This window comes from Arachis ipaensis, chromosome B3 (assembly GCF_059453495.1).
Source record: "Arachis ipaensis isolate K30076 ecotype BB chromosome B3, ASM5945349v1, whole genome shotgun sequence".
Classification (NCBI taxonomy): Eukaryota; Viridiplantae; Streptophyta; class Magnoliopsida; order Fabales; family Fabaceae; genus Arachis; species Arachis ipaensis.
This window is the reverse complement of record NC_142438.1, coordinates 73,277,381-73,299,452: the sequence shown is the minus strand read 5'-3', so window position 1 is coordinate 73,299,452 and position 22,072 is coordinate 73,277,381. Positions and strand designations below refer to the sequence as shown.

General features: G+C 37.7%; 1 non-coding gene and 1 pseudogene across 1 annotated transcript; one reads left to right on the top strand and one right to left on the bottom strand.

Moving 5' to 3' along the window:
- Positions 1–603: 603 nt before the first annotated feature.
- LOC148571126 (uncharacterized) lies at positions 604–21,872 on the top strand (annotated as a pseudogene).
- Positions 20,073–20,180, bottom strand: LOC148571127 (small nucleolar RNA R71). Its single transcript, XR_015908646.1, has one exon. It is a non-coding gene; the product is annotated as a small nucleolar RNA R71 (small nucleolar RNA).
- Positions 21,873–22,072: the final 200 nt, after the last annotated feature.

The window sequence follows — 22,072 nt, the reverse complement described above, 5'->3', positions numbered from 1 at the left end:
TGAGAGGCAAATTCCCGCGTATCAAGTTTATGGGGCCGTTGCCGGGGATTGATTTTGTATTGACAATTACTAAATTAAAGGATAACTAGATTGAGCACTTTTTTTTTGTTTGATTAATTGAATTTTACTTTCAGTGTTTCATTTTTGTCTCTGCAATTTATTTTTAGTTATTTCTCTTTAATTTCTCTTACTTCTTTACTTTCCAGCAAGCTAACCTACTAACTGTTTGATAAATTGCTCTAACCAAGCTAACTATATTCTATTTTAGTAGACTATACACTTGCTGTTTCTTGTACTTGTTCATTGTATGACAGGTAGAAGAGAGGTTTCAACCCCCTTTGATAGTGAACTGGAAAGAACTTTCCTGAGATTAAAAAGAGAAGCTGGAGGAATGATGAAACTGTGATACTAACAGAGGAGTGTAGTGCTATCATCCAACACAAGCTGCCTCAAAAATTAAAGGACCCAGGAAGCTTCCAAATTCCCTGTATCATAGGGGAAATAACAGTTGAAAAAGCCTTATGTGACTTGGGAGCTAGTATAAACTTGATGTCCTTAACTATGATGAAAAGAATGAAGATTGAGGAAGCCAAACCAACAAGAATGGCTCTCCAACTGGCAGATCGGTCATTTAAATTCCCTCATGGAATAGTAGAAGACTTGCTAATGAATGTAGGAGACTTCATCTTTCCTGCTGACTTTGTGGTTTTGGACATGGAGGAAGAAGCTAAGGCTTCAATAATCCTGGGGAGGCCATTTTTAGCTACTGCTGGAGCCATCATTGATGTCCAAAAGGGTGAACTTACCCTTAGGCTACATGATGAGAGAATGGTATTCAATATATTAAAGGCCATGAGCTATCCACCAGAATCACTAGGAGAGTGTATGAGGCTATATGCAGTAGAAACTGTGGTGCAAGAAACCTTCGAAGAAGCACTTGAAGGATTGACAGAAGGTGACTCCATGTTAAATGTTAAGGTTGTTGATGTCAGCTCAGCTGAAATGCCTATTCCAAGCACATTGGAGGAGAAGCAAAAGGAGAAAGAAGCACCCAAACTAGAGTTGAAAGCACTGCCTCCTACTCTCAAGTATGCATACTTGAAAAGTGATGGAAGTTACCCAGTGATCATCAATTCTGCCCTTAGTCAAGAACAGAAAGAGGAATTAATCAAGGTGCTGCAAAAGCACCAAGATGCCATTGGATGGACACTTGCTGACTTAAAAGGGATAAGCTCATCCATATGCATGCATAAGATCTTGCTGGAAGATGATTCCAAACCCTCCATTCAAGTCCAAAGAAGATTGAATCCTGTCATGAAAGAAGTGGTCCAAAGAGAAGTGATAAAGCTATGGCAGGCAGGAGTCATTTATCCCATTTCTGATGGCCCATGGGTGAGTCTTGTCCATGTGGTTCCAAAGAAAGGAGGGATCACATTTGTACCCAATGAGAAGAATGAACTCATACCCACAAGAACAGTAACAGGCTGAAGGATGTGCATTGACTATAGGAAACTCAATGAGACAACTAGAAAGGATCATTTTCCACTTCCTTTTATGGACCAGATGTTGGAGAGATTGGCAGGACATGCATATTACTGTTTTCTTGATGGATATTCCGGTTATAATCAAATAGTAGTTGATCCAAGAGTTAAAGAAAAGACATCATTCACCTGTCCATATGGAGTTTTTGCTTACAGGCGCATGCCTTTTGGATTGTGCAATGCCCTTGCAACTTTCCAAAGATGCATGTTGTCTATTTTCTCAGGCATGATTGAAAAATTCATTGAAGTCTTCATGGACGATTTCTCAGTTTTTGGAGATTCCTTTCCCAATTGCCTTAATCATCTTACCTTAGTGTTAAAAAGGTGCCAAGAGGTAAACCTAGTTCTAAACTGGGAGAAATGCCATTTCATGGTAACAGAGGGGATTGTCCTGGGCCATAAAATTTTAGAAAATGGCATAGAAGTAGACAATGCTATGGTGGAATTAATTGAGAAATTACCTCCATCTAGTAATGTCAAGGCAATTAGGAGTTTTTTAGGCCATGATGGTTTCTACAGAAGGTTTATCAGAGAGTTTTCCAAAATTGCAAAGCCTTTGAGCAACCTATTAGTCTCTGATACACATTTTGTATTTGATCAAAAATGCAAACTAGCTTTTGAAACACTGAAAAGAGAGCTTTCCGCAGTACCTATCATTGCCCCACCTGATTGGAATTTGCCTTTTGAACTGATGTGTGATGCATCAGAATTTGCTGTTGGGGCAGTGCTTGGACAAAGGAAAGGCAATTTAGTGCATGTTATATATTATGCCAACAAGGTTTTGAATGAAACTCAAAGGAATTATACCACTACTAAGAAGGAACTACTGGCAATAGTGTTTGCATTTGACAAGTTTAGATCTTATCTCATTGGATCTAAAGTGATTGTTTTTACTTATCATGCAGCAATAAAATATTTACTTGCAAAACAAGAGTCAAAACCAAGACTGATAAGGTGGATTTTGCTATTGCAGGAATTCAACATTAAGATTAAAGACAAGAAGGGAGTGAAGAACAAAGTAGCAGATCATTTGTCCAGAATCCCTTGTGAAGAAGGCAGCACCCACAAATCAAGTGTCAATGAATTCTTCCCTGATGAGCAATCAATGCTGGTTCATAAGGCACCCTGGTTCGCAGACATTGCTAATTTTAGGGCCACTGGGGAATTTCCTTCAATGATCAACAAGCATCAAAAGAGGAAACTCATCAATGATGCAAAGTATTTCATTTGGGATGAGCCATACTTATTCAAAAAATGCTCAGATGGATTGCTCAGAAGATGTATTTCAGAGGAAGAAGGAAGGGAAGTCTTATTGAATTGTCATGGTTCTTGCTATGTGGGCTATTTTGGAGGAGAAAGAATCGCAGCAAAAGTCTTGCAGTGCGGATTCTTTCGACCCACCATCTTCAAAGATGCACGAGTGCTAGTGAAGAACTGCAATGAATGTCAGCGGGCTGGAAATTTGCCCAAGAAAAATGAGATGCCACAGCAATTCATCTTGGAACTTGAGCTATTTGATGTACGAGGGATTGATTTCATGGGATCATTCCCAACCTCATACTCAAACAATTACATTTTGGTGGCAGTGGACTATGTGTCCAAGTGGGTGGATGCCATTGCAACACCTACAAATGACAACAAGGTGGTCCTGAACTTCCTCTGAAAAAATATCTTTAGCTGGTTTGGAGTTCCCAGAGCACTCATCGGTGATGGAGGAAGCCATTTTTGCAATAGGCCACTAGAGACCCTCCTCATGAGATATTGTAACAACCCTGATTTTCGAGTACGCGAGATCTTTTCTACAGGCACGAATTTCTCTGGAAGATCAGTAAAGGGAACACCTCTGATATATCATCAAGTATCTCAATCCTCATTTTCATTATGTCATCTTTAAGATAGAACCATTTATGAGGCAAGCTCAATAACACAGTCACGAAGAACCTAGTTTTTGAACCGTATCGGTTAGGAGTTTTGATTCAGTTTTTCGTAAATAGTTTCAGTTTGACAAACCGGACCCGATTTATGAGAGAAGAGAGATAATAGGATGATATTATCATTATATTAATATTAGAGGCTTCTTGAATGATATTATAAGGTTACCTGGTCTGTTTTAGTTAAAAACAGGAAATCAGTTTAACCGAGTTTAGGTTTTACTGGTGCAGCTTAGCACTAGCACTCTCTGATGACGTTAGCAATGCTAAGGTCTCATCATACATGTTTTATTCTCATAATAAATATGTTACTAGTGTCATTTATGCTAGTAGCTCAGAAAATAATTTTTAGAGATGTTTTAACAAGTGTTCTGATACATCTAGTTTTAGTAGTTATATACCTGAGATATTTTAATATTATTTTAACCCACCTCCAAGCCAACCAATCACAACTCACCTTACACCCCCAAGACCTCCAAGGCTGTCTCATTTCATCATTTTGGCCGAAAATAACAAGAGAGAAAAGAGAGAACTTTCATGAACACTTAATCTTCAAAGCCTGATTTCTTCTGAACTAAAACTCAAATCAAAACTCTGATTTCACCAAAGTGATCCTCTCTTCTTTCTCTACATAACCATGTTACTTATCAAGGATGGAAATAAGGTGAGATGGCTGTCTCCCTCCCATTTCAATTCGGTTTTCAAGGAAAACCATGCAAAACATGTGTTTTCTTGATGTTTTTCCTTAGGAATCATGCTTAACTTGACTTGAGGGCCAAGAAACGTGAATTTACAGCAAGTCTAAGGTTATAAATCACTTCCTAACATGCTGAGTGAGATTTGGTTAGTTGAGGGTTTTTGGATTTAAAGTTGTTCTTGACGTGATTTAGGAGGAAAAAGTGTTTAAGGACCACCTGAAAGTCTAACCGAATTAGGAGCAGCAAAACCAGGTAGGGTGTCACGAAATTAATCTTGATTATTTGTGTTTGAGTTGTGTGAATGTTGTATAAATTGGCTGTGCTAAAAATTGGTTGCATATATGATTGATTCTTGGTGAAAATTTGGTGAAATTTTGATGAAATTTGATGAAATTCAAGCTTTAAAGTTCATGTTCTTGGGAAGCTGGAAAAACGAAACCCTAAGCTTAAATTGAGGTTCAATTTGTGTTGAAATCATGTAGAAAATATGGGGTTTTAGTGGCTACTAATTTATTATGAATTATAGTAAAAATCGGTTGCTGAAAAGACTGAAAAACGGGTAAAAACAGAGAAGGAATCTGAAGAATTTATGAAGAACATGAAGAACACTTTGAGTGTGATGAAGAACAATGAAGAACAGGCTTTAGATCCTTAAAAGGGCAAGGAAGTAAAATTTTTGGTGTTTAAGGGGTTATTTGGTAATTTATGAAAGTTAGGGTGGTAAAAGTAGAAATATTAAAAGTTACGGGTGGTAAAAAGTGAATTTTAAAGGTTAAAAGTAAAAGTAAGTTAATTTTCAAAAATTTAATGATAAAATAATTAAAAAATAATAAAATATTAAATAATAATATTTAATTAAAAATAATAATTTAATAAAATTAATAAAATAATGCAGAAAAGGCAGTTTTCTGTAAAAGCTTTAGAAAGACGACTTTAAGCACAGAATCTCATAATTACTTTCATAAAACACTTAGGGAGTGGTAAAAACATATTAGTGAGGCAAAGATAAATAAAAGATAAAAAGTTGAAGAAAAGATAAAAATCGAAGAAAAAGTCTGCAAGGTTTTAATGACAGAAAAACAGACAGAAATTAGTGAACGAACTAGGGCAACATAGTTAGTCCTTGAGTTGCGACTAGGGTTAGGTATTATATGAAAAGTTAAACTGTTTTAGTATAGACTTAATGAACCTATACTTGGGACAGACTAACTATTCATACCGAAATTTACATAAGCTTTAAATACATACGTTAAACAGAAAAATCAGAGCAGAGTAAAGAAACACAGAGAACAGAGTAACCAGAGCAGAATAAAGGGATACAGAAAAAAGAGTAATCAGAGCAAAGTAAAAAGACAAAGAGAAAAGAGTAATGTGATAAAGAGAAATGGTTTGAATTAAGATGTTGTGAAAGTAAAAGCTGTAGAGTTTGTATAGCATGACTGAACAGAGAAAGAAAGAAGTACTGTATAAGAATGTGAAAGTGATGATGAATAATGAGAATGTTAATGAATGATGATAATGAGAATGATTATGTAAGAATCTGCTGCAGAGAGGCAGTCAGATAGATGGTGGTACGACCACTGAGAACGCTTTCCTGGGATACCTTGCTATAATGCTTTGCTGTAAGACAGAGGTTGCTTATAGAGGTATCGAGATGAGTGTGCTCCTGTAAGACAGAGGTTGCTTACAGTGAGTGTGTTGTTGCTCCTGTAAGACAGAGGTTGCTTACAGTGAGAATGTTGTTACTCCTATAAGACAGAGGTTGCTTATAGTGAGTCTGTTGGGCGTATATCGGCTAATAAGTGCCGCCCTGCAAGACAAAGGTTGCTTGCAGTGGATACCCTGCAAGACAAAAGTTGCTTGCAGTGGATATTGCCAACAGGAAAGACTTATCCAGACAGAGGTTGCTGGGTAACGTCGGGAGCGGGTATGTAACCGACAAATGAGCTCATTACCTGCACTAGGGCTAGACATGCATCATACTTGGCTGTGCATTTTCCTCTGTTATGATTGTTGTATGAATGTATGCTTTCCTTGTTTGTATTCTATTCTTTGTGTCTGTGTTGTATTTTCTTGTATTTTTCTGTTTGTGTTCTTTTTTCTATTTTCTCTATTTCCTCTATTTATATGTATCTTCTATTTACTGCTTCTTGTATTCTGCTATTTGTCTGCTAAACAGCACGGAATTAATAAACTTAACTAATAACCCCGACCCTACTAAGAACTCCCAAGTTCTTACCCCTTCTCTCTCCCTTCCCCCTTCAGATTGAAGCTTGGGTACACTTCCGTAGTTCGCTGATGACCGTTCACAAAGAGGATTCCGCTCTAGGTAGTCTTCTGAGTCTAGGGTGAATCCCGTTCTCTATTCATATGTATATACGGTGAGACCAGCCAACGTCTGCACCCCGTTTATACGCGAACTTTAACCTAAATCCTATGTACGAGACTCTTGTTATGTGGCTACTTGATGAGATACTGGAGTGATGTCATCTGGCAATATCTGATCGTGCAGAGGAGTAGAAGATGATGTTCCACCTTTTGATGATGTTCCACCTGATTTGATTTTTGAAGACTTAGAACATACTTTCCCTTGCTTTAGTAGTTTAGAGGGACTAGGTGAGTATAGAGTCTAGGCTAGCCTAGGTGCCAGCTTAGGGACCTCTTGAACAGGTCAGGACCTGGGATGTTGTATGTATGTATTTGTATATAGTTATTATCTAGCTATATCTAGGGGTGTTCTAACTAAAAGTCTATACTCTAAAAAAGCTGGATCACGGAATGTTATCAACTGCTTGAGATGTATTTATGTGTGGTTTTTTATAACCGTTTTATCTATTATTATTTGTGAATTGCTTATGAATGATTCTATTTATTAATCCAAACGTTTTAAAAAAAAAGTACCTCACTAACTAACTACGCTTTTAACAACGAATCAGGCTCATATAATAAATAATAGATAATAATTAGGATGACAAATTGGTAGCACTCAGTTTCTGGTATGTCCTAAGCATACTGAAAAATTGGGTCGTTACAATTTGGTATCAGAGTAGTTTGTTCCCGGTAGAGCCTGGGGAGTGGACTGACTATGCTTTATTGCATACTCTGCTTGTGTGTCTCATGCCGATAGGGTATCTTTAAGATACATTTGGCATGAATGTCTATGAGTGCTCATTTTGGGAATGTTCGTACTTAACTTGAGATATTAAGACTGATCACCTTAATGTTGATTGTTTGGTGCGGATAAGACCTCAATGACTATGAATAGGCACGGTTTAATCGAGCTCCGAACGACGAATTGTTGTGAGCCACAGCTATCTTCATAGCTATTATGATCTCCATGACTATGACTATGTGAGATTTAGATGCTGTAAGGAATGAACCGATCTCTTCGTCAGGATGGCTTGAAGGAAATAGACTGCTTGAAGATGGATTCCTGTAGGCGGCTGAAATTTTGAGGGCAAAATTTTCTTTTAGGAGGGTAGAATGTAACAACCCTGATTTTCGAGTACGCGAGATCTTTTCTACAGGCACGAATTTCTTCGGAAGATCAGTAAAGGGAACACCTCTGATATATCATCAAGTATCTCAATCCTCATTGTCATTATGTCATCTTTAAGATAGAACCTTTTATGAGGCAAGCTCAATAACGCAGTCACGAAGAACCTAGTTTTTGAACCGTATCGGTTAGGAGTTTTGATTCGGTTTTTTGGAAATAGTTTCAATTTGACAAACCGGACCCGATTTATGAGATAAGAGAGATAATAGGATGATATTATCATTATATTAGTATTAGAGGCTTCTTGAATGATATTATAAGGTTACCTGGTCTGTTTTAGTTAAAAACAGGAAATCGGTTTAACTGGGTTTAGGTTTTACTGGTGCAGCTTAGCACTAGCACTCTCTGATGATGTTAGCAATGCTAAGGCCTCATCATACATGTTCTATTCTCATAATAAATATGTTACTAGTGTCATTTATGCTAGTAGCTCAGAAAATAATTTTTAGAGATGTTTTTACAAGTGTTCCGATACATCTAGTTTTAGTAGTTATACACCTGAGATATTTTAATATTATTTTAACCCACCTCCAAGCCAACCAATCACAACTCACCTTACACCCCAAGACCTTCAAGGCTGTCTCATTTTATCATTTTGGCCAAAAATAACAAGAGAGAAAAGAGAGAACTTTCATGAACACTTAATCTTCAAAGCTTGATTTCTTCTGAACTAAAACTCAAATCAAAACTCTGATTTCACCAAAATGATCCTCTCTTCTTTCTCTACATAACCATATAAGTTATCAATGATGGAAATAAGGTGAGATGGCTGTCTCCCTCCCATTTCAATTCGGTTTTCAAGGAAAATCATGCAAAACATGTGTTTTCTTGATTTTTTCCTTAGCAATCATGCTTAACTTGACTTGAGAGCCAAGAAACGTGAATTTACAACAAGTCTAAGCTTAGAAATCACTTCCTAACATGCTGAGTGAGATTTGGTTAGTTGAGAGTTTTTGGATTTAAAGTTGTTCTTGATGTGATTTAGGAGGAAAAAGTTCTTAAAGACCACCTGAAAGTCTAACCGAATTAGGAGCAGCAAAACCAGGTAGGGTGTCACGAAATTAATCTTGATTATTTGTGTTTGATTTGTGTGAATGTTGTATAAATTTGCTGTGCTAAAAATTGGTTGCATATATGATTGATTCTTGGTGAAAATTTGGTGAAATTTTGATGAAATTTGATGAAATTCAAGCTTTAAAGTTCATGTTCTTGGGAAGCTGGAAAAACGAAACCCTAAGCTTAAATTGAGGTTCAATTTGTGTTGAAATCATGTAGAAAATATGGAGTTTTAGTGGCTGCTAATTTATTATGAATTATAGTAAAAATCGGTTGCTGAAAAGACTGAAAAACGGGTAAAAACAGAGAAGGAATCTGAAGAATTTATGAAGAACATGAAGAACACTTTGAGTGTGATGAAGAACAGGCTTTAGATCCTTAAAAGGGCAAGGAAGTAAAATTTTTGGTGTTTAAGGGGTTATTTGGTAATTTATGAAAGTTAGGGTGGTAAAAGTATAAATATTAAAAGTTACGGGTGGTAAAAAGTGAATTTTAAAGGTTAAAAGTAAAATTAAGTTAATTTTCAAAAATTTAATGATAAAATAATTAAAAAATAATAAAATATTAAATAATAATATTTAATTAAAAATAATATTTTAATAAAATTAATAAAATAATGCAGAAAAGGCAGTTTTCTGTAAAAGCTTTAGAAAGACGACTTTAAGCACAGAATCTCATAATTACTTTCATAAAACACTTAGGGAGTGGTAAAAACATATTAGTGAGGCAAAGATAAATAAAAGATAAAAAGTTGAAGAAAAGATAAAAATCGAATAAAAAGTCTGTAAGGTTTTAATGACAGAAAAATAGATAGAAATTAGTGAACGAACTAGGGCAACGTAGTTAGTCCTTGAGTTGCGACTAGGGTTAGGTATTATATGAAAAGTTAAACTGTTTCAGTATAGACTTAATGAACCTATACTTGGGACAGACTAACTATTCATACCGAAATTTACATAAGCTATAAATACATACGTTAAATAGAGAAATCAGAGCAGAGTAAAGAAACATAGAGAACAGAGTAACCAGAGCAGAATAAAAGGATACAGAGAAAAGAGTAATCAGAGCAAAGTAAAAAGACAAAGAGAAAAGAGTAATGTGATAAAGAGAAATGGTTTGAATTAAGATGTTGTAAAAGTAAAAGCTGTAGAGTTTGTATAGCATGATTGAACAGAGAAAGAAAGAAGTACTGCATAAGAATGTGAAAGTGATGATGAATAATGAGAATGTTAATGAATGATGATAATGAGAATGATTATGTAAGAATCTGCTGCAGAGAGGCAGTCAGATAGATGGTGGTACGACCACTGAGAACGCTTTCCTGGGATACCTTGCTATAATGCTTTGCTGTAAGACAGAGGTTGCTTATAGAGGTATCGAGATGAGTGTGCTCCTGTAAGACAGAGGTTGCTTACAGTGAGTGTGTTGTTGTTCCTGTAAGACAGAGGTTGCTTACAGTGAGTATGTTGTTGCTCCTGTAAGACAGAGGTTGCTTATAGTGAGTCTGTTAAGCGTATATCGGCTAATAAGTGCCGCCCTGCAAGACAAAGGTTGCTTGCAGTGGATATTGCCAACAGGAAAGCCTTATCCAGACAGAGGTTGCTGGGTAACGTCAGGAGTGGGTATGTAACCGACAAATGAGCTCATTACCTGCACTATGGCTAGACATGCATCATACTTGGCTGTGCATTTTCCTCTGTTATGATTGTTGTATGAATGTATGCTTTCCTTGTTTGTATTTTATTCTCTGTGTCTGTGTTGTATTTTCTTGTATTTTTCTGTTTGTGTTCTGTTTTCTATTTTCTCTATTTCCTCTATTTATATGTATCTTCTATTTACTGCTTCTTGTATTCTGCTATTTGTCTGCTAAACAACACGGAATTAATGAACTTAACTAATAACCCCGACCCTACTAAGAACTCCCAAGTTCTTACCCCTTCTCTCTCCCTTCCCCCTTCAGATGGAAGCTTGGGTACACTTCCGTAGTTCGCTTATTACCGTTCACAAAGAGGATTCCGCTCTAGGTAGTCTTCTGAGTCTTGGGTGAATCCCGTTCTCTGTTCATATGTATATACGGTGAAACCAGCCAATATCTGCACCCCGTTTGTACGCGAACTTTAACCTAAATTCTATGTACGAGACTCTTGTTATATGGCTACTTGATGAGGTACTGGATTGATATCATATGGCAATATCTGATCGTGCAGAGGAGTAGAAGATGATGTTCCACCTTTTGATGACGTTCCACCTGACTTGAGTTTTGAAGACTTAGAACATACTTTCCCTCGCTTTAGTAGTTTAGAGGGACTAGGTGAGTATAGAGTCTAGGCTAGCCTAGGTGCCAGCTTAGGGACCTCTTGAACAGGTCAGGACCTGGGATGTTGTATGTATGTATATGTATATAGTTATTATCTAGCTATATCTAGGGGTGTTCTATCTAAAAGTCTATACTCTAATAAAGCTGGATCACGGAATGCTATCATCTGCTTGAGATGTATTTATGTGTGGTTGTTTATAAGCGTTTTATCTATTATTATTTGTGAATTGCTTATGAATGATTCTATTTATTAATCCAAACGTTTTAAAAAAAAAGTACCTCACTAACTAACTACGCTTTTAACAACGAATCAGGCTCATATAATAAATAATAGATAATAATTAGGATGACAAATTGGTAGCACTCAGTTTCTGGTATGTCCTAGGCGTACTAAAAATTGGGTCGTTACAGATATGGGGTTAAGCACAGGGTTGCCAAACCCTATCACCCGCAAACAAGTGGCCAGACAGAAGTATCCAATCGAGAGCTAAAAAGGATCCTGGAAAAGATGGTGGGAGCTTCAAGAAAAGACTAGTCAAAGAAGCTGGATGATGCTCTTTGGGTATACAGGACAGCCTTTAAAATACCAATTGGGATGTCTCCATATCAACTGGTGTATGGTATGGCTTGTCACCTGCCATTAGAGCTTGAACACAAAGCTTTCTGGGCTCTCAAGTTATTGAATTTTGATGGTGAAGCAGCTGGTGAAAGGAGGCTCTTACAACTGTAATAATTGGAAGAATTCAGATTCCAAGCCTATGAAAATGCAAAAATGTACAAGGAAAAGGCAAAGGAAAAACACGACCTCAAGATGGCACCAAGAAGCTTTGAGGAAGGACAGAAAGTGCTACTTTACAACTCCATATTGAAACTTTTCCCTGGGAAATTAAGATCAAGGTGGTCTGGCCCTTTTCTTATCACCAAGGTTTCCCCTTATGGACATATAGAAATCATGGAAGAAAAATCACAGGAGACCTTCACTGTAAATAGACAAAGGCTCAAGCACTACTTGGGTGATATGAAGGAAAGGACTAAGAAAAAATACAGACTCGACTGAGAGAGTTAGTCGTCAAGCTAGTGACATTAAAAGAGCGCTTGTTGGGAGGCAAACCAACTAAAGGTAATTCTCTTTCCATAGCTTGTCAATAAGAGAGTAATGAGATTTCTCTACATTGCTAGGAGCTAAGTTTGGTGTTGCACACCAAAGAAAGTAAAGGGTGAGTGTGTAAATCTAAGTTTGGTGTTCCACCATGGTTTTCATTAAAGAAGACATTTCACCCTTATCATAACAAAAGTGGGATCCTTGGTCGCTCACGATTGCTCGTGGCGACCCGTAACGGCATACAATGTGATTTCTAATAAAAGAAACAACGGTATTGGGGTCGTCAAAGTGGGTAGGTATTGCTTCTACCCACTTTGACACGTAGTCAACCGCTAGCAGAATATATAGATATCCACTTGAGTTGGGAAACGGTCCCATAAAGTCAATGCCCCATACATCAAATATCTCACAAAACAACATAGGTTGATGAGGCATTTCATCCCTTTGGGACGTGTTTCCCGACTTCTGACACTGATGGCAAGACACACAGAACCGGTTAGCATCCTTGAATAAGGTTGGCCACCAGAATCCACAATCCAACACCTTTTTAGCTATCTTTTGTGGGCCAAAGTGGCCACCACATTCGGACGAATGTTAAGCTTCAAGAACGGGTTGAATTTCAGATTCCGGCACACATCTTTGAATTACTTGGTCCATGCCCCTCTTCCACAAGTGAGGATCATCCCAAATGTAGTATTTGGAATCACTCCTCAACTTGTCTCTTTGGTTGTTAGAAAAGTTGGGAGGGAAGATTTTCGCAACCAAGTAGTTCGCCATTGGGGCAAACCAAGGAAAGCTATCCGACACAGCATGCAAACTATCCAATGGGAATGAGTCATTGATCGGAAATGGGTCAAATTTTAAATTCTCAAGGCGGCTTAAATGATCCGCAACCAAGTTTTGAGACCCACTCCAGTACCTAATCTCAATGTCGAATTCTTGCAAAAGCAAGATCCAACGTATGAGTCTAGGCTTTGACTCATTCTTGGTCAATAAGTACTTCAAAGCTGCATGATCCGTGTATACCACTATCTTGGACCCTAGCAGATAAGATCTGAATTTATCTAAAGCATGAACAATAGCTAGGAGTTCCTTTTCTGTAGTGGTATAGTTGGATTGCGCTGCATCCAATGTTTTAAAAGAGTAAGCAATGACATAAGGAAGTTTACCATCGCGATGTGCAAGCGCGGCACCTACAGCATGGTTTGAAGCATTGCACATTATCTCAAATGGCAATGTCCAGTTGGGGCCTCGCACAATCGATGCTGTGGTAAGAACTCTCCTTAGCTCTTCAAATGCTTTCACACATGCACTGTCAAACTCAAAATCCACATCTTTTTGGAGTAGGCGCGACAATGGCAAAGCAATTTTGCTGAAATCTTTGATAAAGCGCCTGCAAAATCCTGCATGTCCCAAAAACGAGCGAACCTCCCTCACAGATGAGGGGTGAAGTAAAGTGGTGACAACATCGACCTTGGCCGGGTCTACAGAAATGCCTTCACTAGATACCACATGTCCTAACACTATACCTTGCCTTACCATAAAGTGGCATTTTTCAAAGTTTAAGACAAGGTTAGTGTCAACACATCTAGCTAGGACCTTGGCCAAGTTCTCTAAGCAACAATTAAATGAATTTCCATAAACACTGAAGTCGTCCATAAAGACTTCCAGACAATTCTCCATTAGATCAGAAAAGACACTGGTCATACACCGCTGAAAAGTAGCAGGTGCATTACATAGTCCAAATGGCATCCTTTTATAGGCAAAGGTGCCAAAAGGGCAAGTGAATGTGGTCTTTTCCTGATCTTCAGGAGCAATGTGAATCTGGAAGTAACCAGTGAATCCATCAAGAAAGCAATAATGGGATTTACCCACCAAACGGTCCAACATCTGATCAACAAAGGGCAAAGGGTAGTGGTCCTTTCTTGTAGCGGCGTTCAACCTCCTATAATCGATGCACACTCGCCATGCATTTTGTACTCTCTTGGTGACCACTCCACCATCATCCTTCTTAATCGCAGTAATGCCCAATTTCTTGGGAACAACATGGACTGGGCTCACCCATTCACTATCAGAAATTGGGTATATGATACCCGCATCAAGTAGCCTAGTGACCTCCTTCTTTACCACATCAAGGATGGTCGGGTTGAGCCTCCTTTGAGGTTGCCTAACCAGCCTAGCTCCCTCTTGGAGAAATATACGATGCATGCACTTGTGAGGGTCAATCCCCACAATATCAGCTAGGCTCCAACCAATTGCCTTCTTGTACCTTCTTAGGACATCTAGGAGCTTTTCTTCTTCTTCACTCGAAAGCTCACTAGCAATAATGACTGGAAACTTTTGGTTGTCCTCTAAGAAAGCAAACTTCAAATGAGATGGAAGAGGCTTCAGTTCACTTTTTGCCTCAAGCTGAGGTTCCTTTTCATCAAGCTCACGGAGTTCATTCTCAACAACTTTCTCATATTCATTCTCTTGGTCATCCGTCTCTTCAACAACATGGTAGCACAACTTGTTGTGGTCTTCTTCTTGCACTTTCGCTACCACTTCATCGATTACATCACATCGGAGAACGAAATGCTCTTCGGGAGGATGCTTCATGGCCTCTTCTAAATTGAACTTGATAGTTTTGTCTCCAACCTCAAAAGAATATGTGCCGGTGAAGGCATCTAACTTGAATTTAGAGGTCTTGAGGAAGGGTCTACCAAGTAGAACAGAGGATGAGCTTCTATTTTCTGTTGGGGGCATTTCAAGGATGTAAAAGTCAACCGGAAAGACTAAGTCCTTGATTGCCACAAGTACATCTTCTGCTATTCCCATCACCGTGATCACACTTTTATCGGCTAAGGCAAACTTCGCCGCCGACTTCTTTAATGGAGCTAAATTCAACCGCACAAAGATAGAAAGTGGCATGATGCTTACGCAAGCTCCTAGATCATACATACAGTCATGAAAAGTACGTCCACCAATACAACAAGAAACTAAACAAGGTCTAGAGTCACCACCTTTCTTTGGAATAGGTTCCATCAAGGAAGAAATTGAACTACCCAAGGATAATGTCTCCAACTCTCGTATCCTATCCTTGTGTGTGCACAAGTCTTTCAGAAATTTTGTATACTTCAAAATTTGTTGGATAGCATCAAGAAGTGGTATGGTTACCTCAACTTTCTTGAACACTTGAAGCATGTTTAAATCGAATTCCGGCGTCTTCTTTGCTTTCTTCACCAAGAAAGGAAATGGGATAGGAATGGACTCATCCACTATAGCTTTCCTCTTGGGTTCCTTAAGGCTTACACTTTCTTCATCATGCTTTTTGACTACCTCCTCCTCTTCATGTGGAGCTTCAACAACCACTTCTTCCTCATGAATGTCTTCCATTACCCTAGGAGGTATCTCTTCTAATGTAGTCCCCGACTGTATAGTGATGACGTTGAGACCACCTTTGGGGTTTGGTTGGGGTTGGGAAGGAAGGCTAGAAGAGCTTGAGGGTTGGTTGGTATTGTTGGAGGACATGGACATCTTCGAGATCATGTCGGTAAGATTGGCTAATTAAGCGCCCATGGTATCGAATTGAGCCTTGTAGCTCTCGTCCCGTTTCTCCATAGTGGTTCTAAGCTCATCAAATTGATTGGTGGAAGATGAAGAGGATTGGTTAGATTGTTGTCTATGGTGTGGTGCTTGGTATTTGATGTAGTTGCTTTGGTTTTGGTTTTGGTGATTTTGGTTGGCTTGGTGGTTGTTGTTGTTGTGATGGTATTTAGATGAAGATTGGTTGTTGTTGTAATGAGAAGAAGAGTTGTTCCATCTTTGGTTTTGATTGCTCCCTTGTGCATTATCCCTCCACCCTTGATTTTAATTACTACCATGAGAGTAGTTATTTTGGCCTTGAGAAGGATAGGGTAGACGGTTGTTGTAATTCACATTGGCCACAACAAGAGCATGCTCCTCTAGAGTTTGATGGAATTGATCAGTGTAATGCGTGGTGCTAGAGCACAAACCACAAATTCTAGGAGGGCCTTCAAGTTGAGTGATGAGCGGATAATTTATACGCTTTTTGGCATTGTTTTTACATAGTTTTTAGTATAATTTAGTTAGTTTTTAGTATATTTTTATTAGTTTTTAATTAAAATTTACATTTCTAGACTTTACTATGAGTTTGTGTATTTTTCTGTGATTTCAGGTATTTTCTGGCTGAAATTGAGGGACTTGAGTAAAAATCAGATTCGGAGGTTGAAGAAGGACTGCAGATGTTATTGGATTCTGACCTCCCTGCACTCAAAGTGGATTTTCTAGAGCTACAGAACTCCAAATGGTGCGCTCTCAATTGCGTTAGAAAGTAGACATCCAGGGCTTTCCAGAAATATATAATAGTCCATACTTTGATTAAGGATAGATGACGTAAACGGGCGTTGAACGCCAGTTCCATGCTGCATTCTAGAGTCAAACGCCAGAAACAGGTTGCAAAGTGGAGTTAAACGCCAGAAACAGGTGACAAACTGGCATTCAACTCCAAGAGAAGCCTCTACACGTGTAAAGCTCTATGCTCAGCCCAAGCACACACCAAGTGGGCCCCAGAAGTGGATTTCTGCATCAATTACTCATTCTGTAAACCCTAGTAACTAGTTTAGTATAAATAGGACTTTTTACTATTGTATTTACATCTTCGGATCAGATCTTTGATTAGTTTTATGCTATCTTAGACTTTTAGGAGGGCTGGCCATTCGGCCATGCCTGGACCTTATCACTTATGTATTTTTTACGATAGAGTTTCTACACTCCATAGATTAAGGTATAGAGCTTTGCTGTTCCTCATAAATTAATACAAAGTACTACTGTTTTTCTATTCAATTCAACTTATTCCGCTTCTAAGATGTTCATTCGCACCCAAGAACATGATGAATGTGATGATTATGTGACGCTCATCATCATTCTCACTTATGAACGCGTGCCTGACAAACACTTCTGTTCTACATGCAAACAAGCTAGAATGAGTATCTCTTGGATATCTAATATAGGGGACCGAGTCCGAGTTATTAGTATCTTCGTGGTATAAGTTAGAACCCATGGACGGCCATTCTTGAGAATTCGGAAAGTCTAAACCTTGTCTATGGTATTCCGAGTAGGATTCAGGGATTGAATGACTGTGACGAGCTTTAAACTCGCGAGTGCTAGGCGTAGTGACAGACGCAAAAAGATAGTAAATCCTATTCCAGTATGATCGAGAACCGACAGATGATTAGCCATGCAGTGACAGCGCATTGGACCATTTTCACTGAGAGGACAGGTGGCCATTGACAACGGTGATGCCTAACATACAGCTTGCCATGGAAAGGAGTAGGACTGATTGGATGAAGACAGCAGGAAAGCAGAGGTTCAGAGGAACGAAAGCATCTCTATACGCTTATCTGAAATTCTCACCAATGATTTACATAAGTATCTCTATCCTATTTTAATTATCTTTTAGTACACCATAATCTCTTAATACATTTGAATCCGCCTGACTGAGATTTACAAGGTGACCATAGCTTGCTTCAAGCCGACAATCTCCGTGGGATCGACCCTTACTCACGTAAGGTTTATTACTTGGACGACCCAGTGCACTTGCTGGCTAGTTGTACGAAGTTGTGAAACAGAATTAAGAACATGAACGTGCGTATTAAGTTTTTAGCGCCGTTACCAAGGAAGGAATGATCATGATTTCTGCGCACCAAGTTTTTGGCGCCGTTGCCGGGGATTGTTCGAGTTTGGACAACTGACGGTTCATCTTGTTGCTCAGAGTAGGTAATTTTATTTTAATTTTAAGCTTTTTATTTCTTATTTTCGAAAAATACATATATATATATATATATATATATATATATATATATATATATATATATATATATATATATATATATATATATTTCTTCTTTTTTCGTTTTTCCCAAATTTATTTTCGAAAAATCAAAAAAATTTATAGAATCATAAAATCAAAAATATTTGTTGTGTTTCTTGTTTGAGTCTAGAGTCAAGTTTTAAGTTTGGTGTCAATTGCATCTTTTTAATTTTCTAAAAATTATTTTCGAAAATTTCATGCATTGCATTCTTCATGATCTTCAAGTTGTTCTTGGCCAATCTTCTTGTTTGATCCCCTTATTTTCTTGTTTTGTGTCTTTACTTGTTTTTCATATGCATTTTCAATTTGTTAGTGTCTAAAGTTTGCAAATTTTTAAGTTTGGTGTCGTGCATGTTTTCTTTTCTTGAAAATTTTTCAAAAATAAGTTCTTGGTGTTCATCTTGACATTCAAAGTGTTCTTGGTGTTCATCTTTGCATTCAAAGTGTTCTTACATATTTTTCTTGTTTTGATTCATAATTTTCATGTTTTGGGTCATAATTGTGTTTTTCTCTCTCATCATTAAAAATTCAAAAATAAAAAATATCTTTTCTTTATTTATCTCAAAATTTCAAAAATTTGGATTGACTTTTTCAAAAATTTTTAAAATCTAGTTGTTTCTTATGAGTCAAATCAAAATTTCAATTTTAAAAATCTTATCTTTTTCAAAACTTTTTCAAAAATTAAATCTTCTTCAGTTTTTTTATGATTTTCGAAAATTTCAAAAAAATTATTTTCAAAATCTTTTTCTTAATTTTATTTCAAAATTTTCAAAACTTAACAAACAAGTAATGTGATTGGTTCAAAAATTTGAAGTTTGTTACTTTCTTGTTAAGAAAAGTTCAATCTTTAAATTCTAGAATCTTATCTTTTAGTTTCTTGTTGGTCAAGTAATCAATTTTAATCTTAAAAAATTAAATCTTTTTAATTATATCTTTTTAATCATATCTTTCTATCATATCTTTTTAAATCATATTTTTTCAAAAATTTGATTTTAAAATATCTTCTCTAACTTCTTATCTTCTTATCCTTTCAAAATTGATTTTCAAATCTTTTTCAACTAACTAATTGACTTTTTGTTTACTTCTTATCTTTTTCAAAACCACCTAACTACTCTTCCCTCTCTAATTTTCGAAAATACCTCCCTCTTTTTCAAAAATTCTTTTTAATTAATTAATTATTTTAAATTTTAATTTTAATTTTATTTCCCCTTTAATTTTCGAAAATCATCAACTCCTTTTCAAAAATTATTTTCGAAAACTTCTTTCTCTCATCTCCTTCTATTTATTTAATTACTTACTAACTCTTCTCTTCATCTCATATCTCTGCTCCTATCCTCACCCTTGTGTTTGGATTATCCATTCTTCTTCACTCTAATTCCCTTTCTTCTTCTACTAACAATAAGGAACCTCTTTACTGTAACATAGAGGATTCTTCTTCTTTTCTTGTTTTCTTCTCTTTCATATGAGCAGGAACAAGGAAAAAGGCATTCTTGTTGAAGCTGATCCAGAACTTGAAAGGACTCTGAAGAGAAAACTAAGAGAAGCTAAATTACAACAATCCAGAGACAACCTTACTAAAATTTTTGAACAAGAAAAGGAGATGGCAGACGCACCTAACAACAATAACGCAAGGAGGATGCTTGGTGATTATACTACACCTACTTCCAAGTTTGATGGAAGAAGCATCTCAATCCCTACCATTGGAGCAAACAATTTTGAGCTGAAACCTCAATTAGTTGCTCTAATGCAACAGAACTGCAAATTCCATAGACTTCCATCAGAAGATCCCTATCAGTTTTTAACTGAGTTCCTGCAGATCTGTAAGACTGTTAAGACTAATGGAGTAGATCCTGAAGTCTACAGGCTCATGCTTTTCCCTTTTGCTGTAAGAGACAGAGCTAGAACATGGATGGACTCACAACCTAAAGATAGCCTGAACTCTTGGGATAAGCTAGTCACAGCCTTCTTGGCTAAGTTCTTTCCTCCTCAAAAGCTGAGCAAGCTTAGAGTGGATGTTCAGACCTTCAAGCAAAAAGATGGTGAATCCCTCTATGAAGTTTGGGAAAGATACAAGCAGATGACCAAAAGGTGTCCTCCTGACATGCTTTCAGAATGGACCATTCTGGATATATTCTATTATGGTCTGTTTGAGTTCTCCAAGATATCACTGAACCATTCTACAGGTGGATCCATTCACCTAAAGAAAACGCCTGCAGAAGCTCAAGAACTTATTGACATGGTTGCAAATAATCAATTCATGTATACTTTTGAGAGAAATTTCGTGAATAATGGAACGCCTCAGAAGAAGGGAGTTCTTGAAATTGATACTCTGAATGCCATATTGGCTCAGAACAAAATGTTGACTCAGCAAGTCAACATGATTTCCCAGAGTCTGAATGGAATGCAAGCTGCATCCAACAGTACTCAAGAGGCATCTTCTGAGGAAGAAGCTTATGATCCTGAGAACCCTGCAATAGCAGAGGTGAATTACATGGGTGAACCCTATGGAAACACCTATAATCCCTCATGGAAAAATCACCCAAATCTCTCATGGAAGGATCAACAAAAGCCTCAACAAGGCTTTAATAATGGTGGAAGAAACAGGCTCAGCAATAGCAAGCCTTTTCCATCATCTTCTCAGCAACAGACAGAGAACTCTGAACAAAATACCTCTAATTTAGCAAACTTAGTCTCTGATCTGTCCAAGGCCACTCTAAGTTTCATGAGTGAAACAAGGTCTTCCATAAGAAATTTGGAGGTACAAGTGGGCCAACTGAGTAAGAAAATCACTGAAACCCCTCCTAGTACTCTCCCAAGCAATACTGAAGAGAATCCAAAAAGAGAGTGCAAGGCCATTAACATAATCAACATGGCCGAACCTAGAGAGGAAGGAGAGGACGTGAATCCCAATGAGGATGACCTCATGGGACGTCTCTCAAGCAAGAAGGAGTTCCCTATTAAGGACCCAAAGGAATCTGAGGCTCATATAGAGACCATAGAGATTCCACTAAACCTCCTTCTGCCGTTCATGAGCTCTGAAGACTATTCTTCCTCTGAAGATGATGAAGATGTAACCGAAGAGCAAGTTGCTCAATATCTAGGAGCCATCATGAAGCTGAATGCCAAGCTGTTTGGTAATGAGACTTGGGAAGGTGAACCTCCCTTGCTCATTAGTGAACTAAATACAGGGGTTCAGCAAACTTTACCTTAAAAGAAACAAGATCCTCGCAAATTCTTAATATCCTGTACCATAGGCACCATGACCTTTGAGAAAGCTCTGTGTGACCTAGGGTCAGGTATAAATCTTATGCCACTCTCTGTAATGGAGAAGCTGGGGATCATTGAGGTACAGCCTACCATATTCTCATTACAATTGGCAGACAACTTAAGAAAACAGGCTTATGGACTAGTAGAGGATGTGTTAGTAAAGGTTGAAAGCCTTTACATCCCTACTGATTTCATAATCCTAGACACTGGGAAGGATGAGGATGAATCCATCATCCTTGGAAGACCCTTCCTAGCCACAGCAAGAGCTGTCATTGATATGGACAGAGGAGAGTTAGTCCTTCAACTAAATGAGGACAACCTTGTGTCTAAAACTCAAGGACCTCCTTCTGTAACCATGGAGAGGAAGCATGAAAAACTTCTCTCACTGCAGAGTCAACCAAAGCCCCCACAGTCAAACTCTAAGTTTAGTGTTGGGAGGCCACAACCAAACTCTATGTTTGGTGTTGAACCCCCACAACCAAACTCTAAGTTTGGTGTTGGGAGGTCTCAACCTTGCTCTGATTATCTGTGAGGCTCCATGAGAGCTCACTGTTAAGCTACTGACATTAAAGAAGCGCTTGTTGGGAGGCAACCCAATGTTATTTAATCATTTTTTATTTTATTTTCTCTTTTTTATTTCATGTTTTATTAGGTTGATGATCATGTGGAGTCACAAAAACTACTGAAAAATCAAAAACAGAATGAAAAACAGCATTGAAAATAGCACACCCT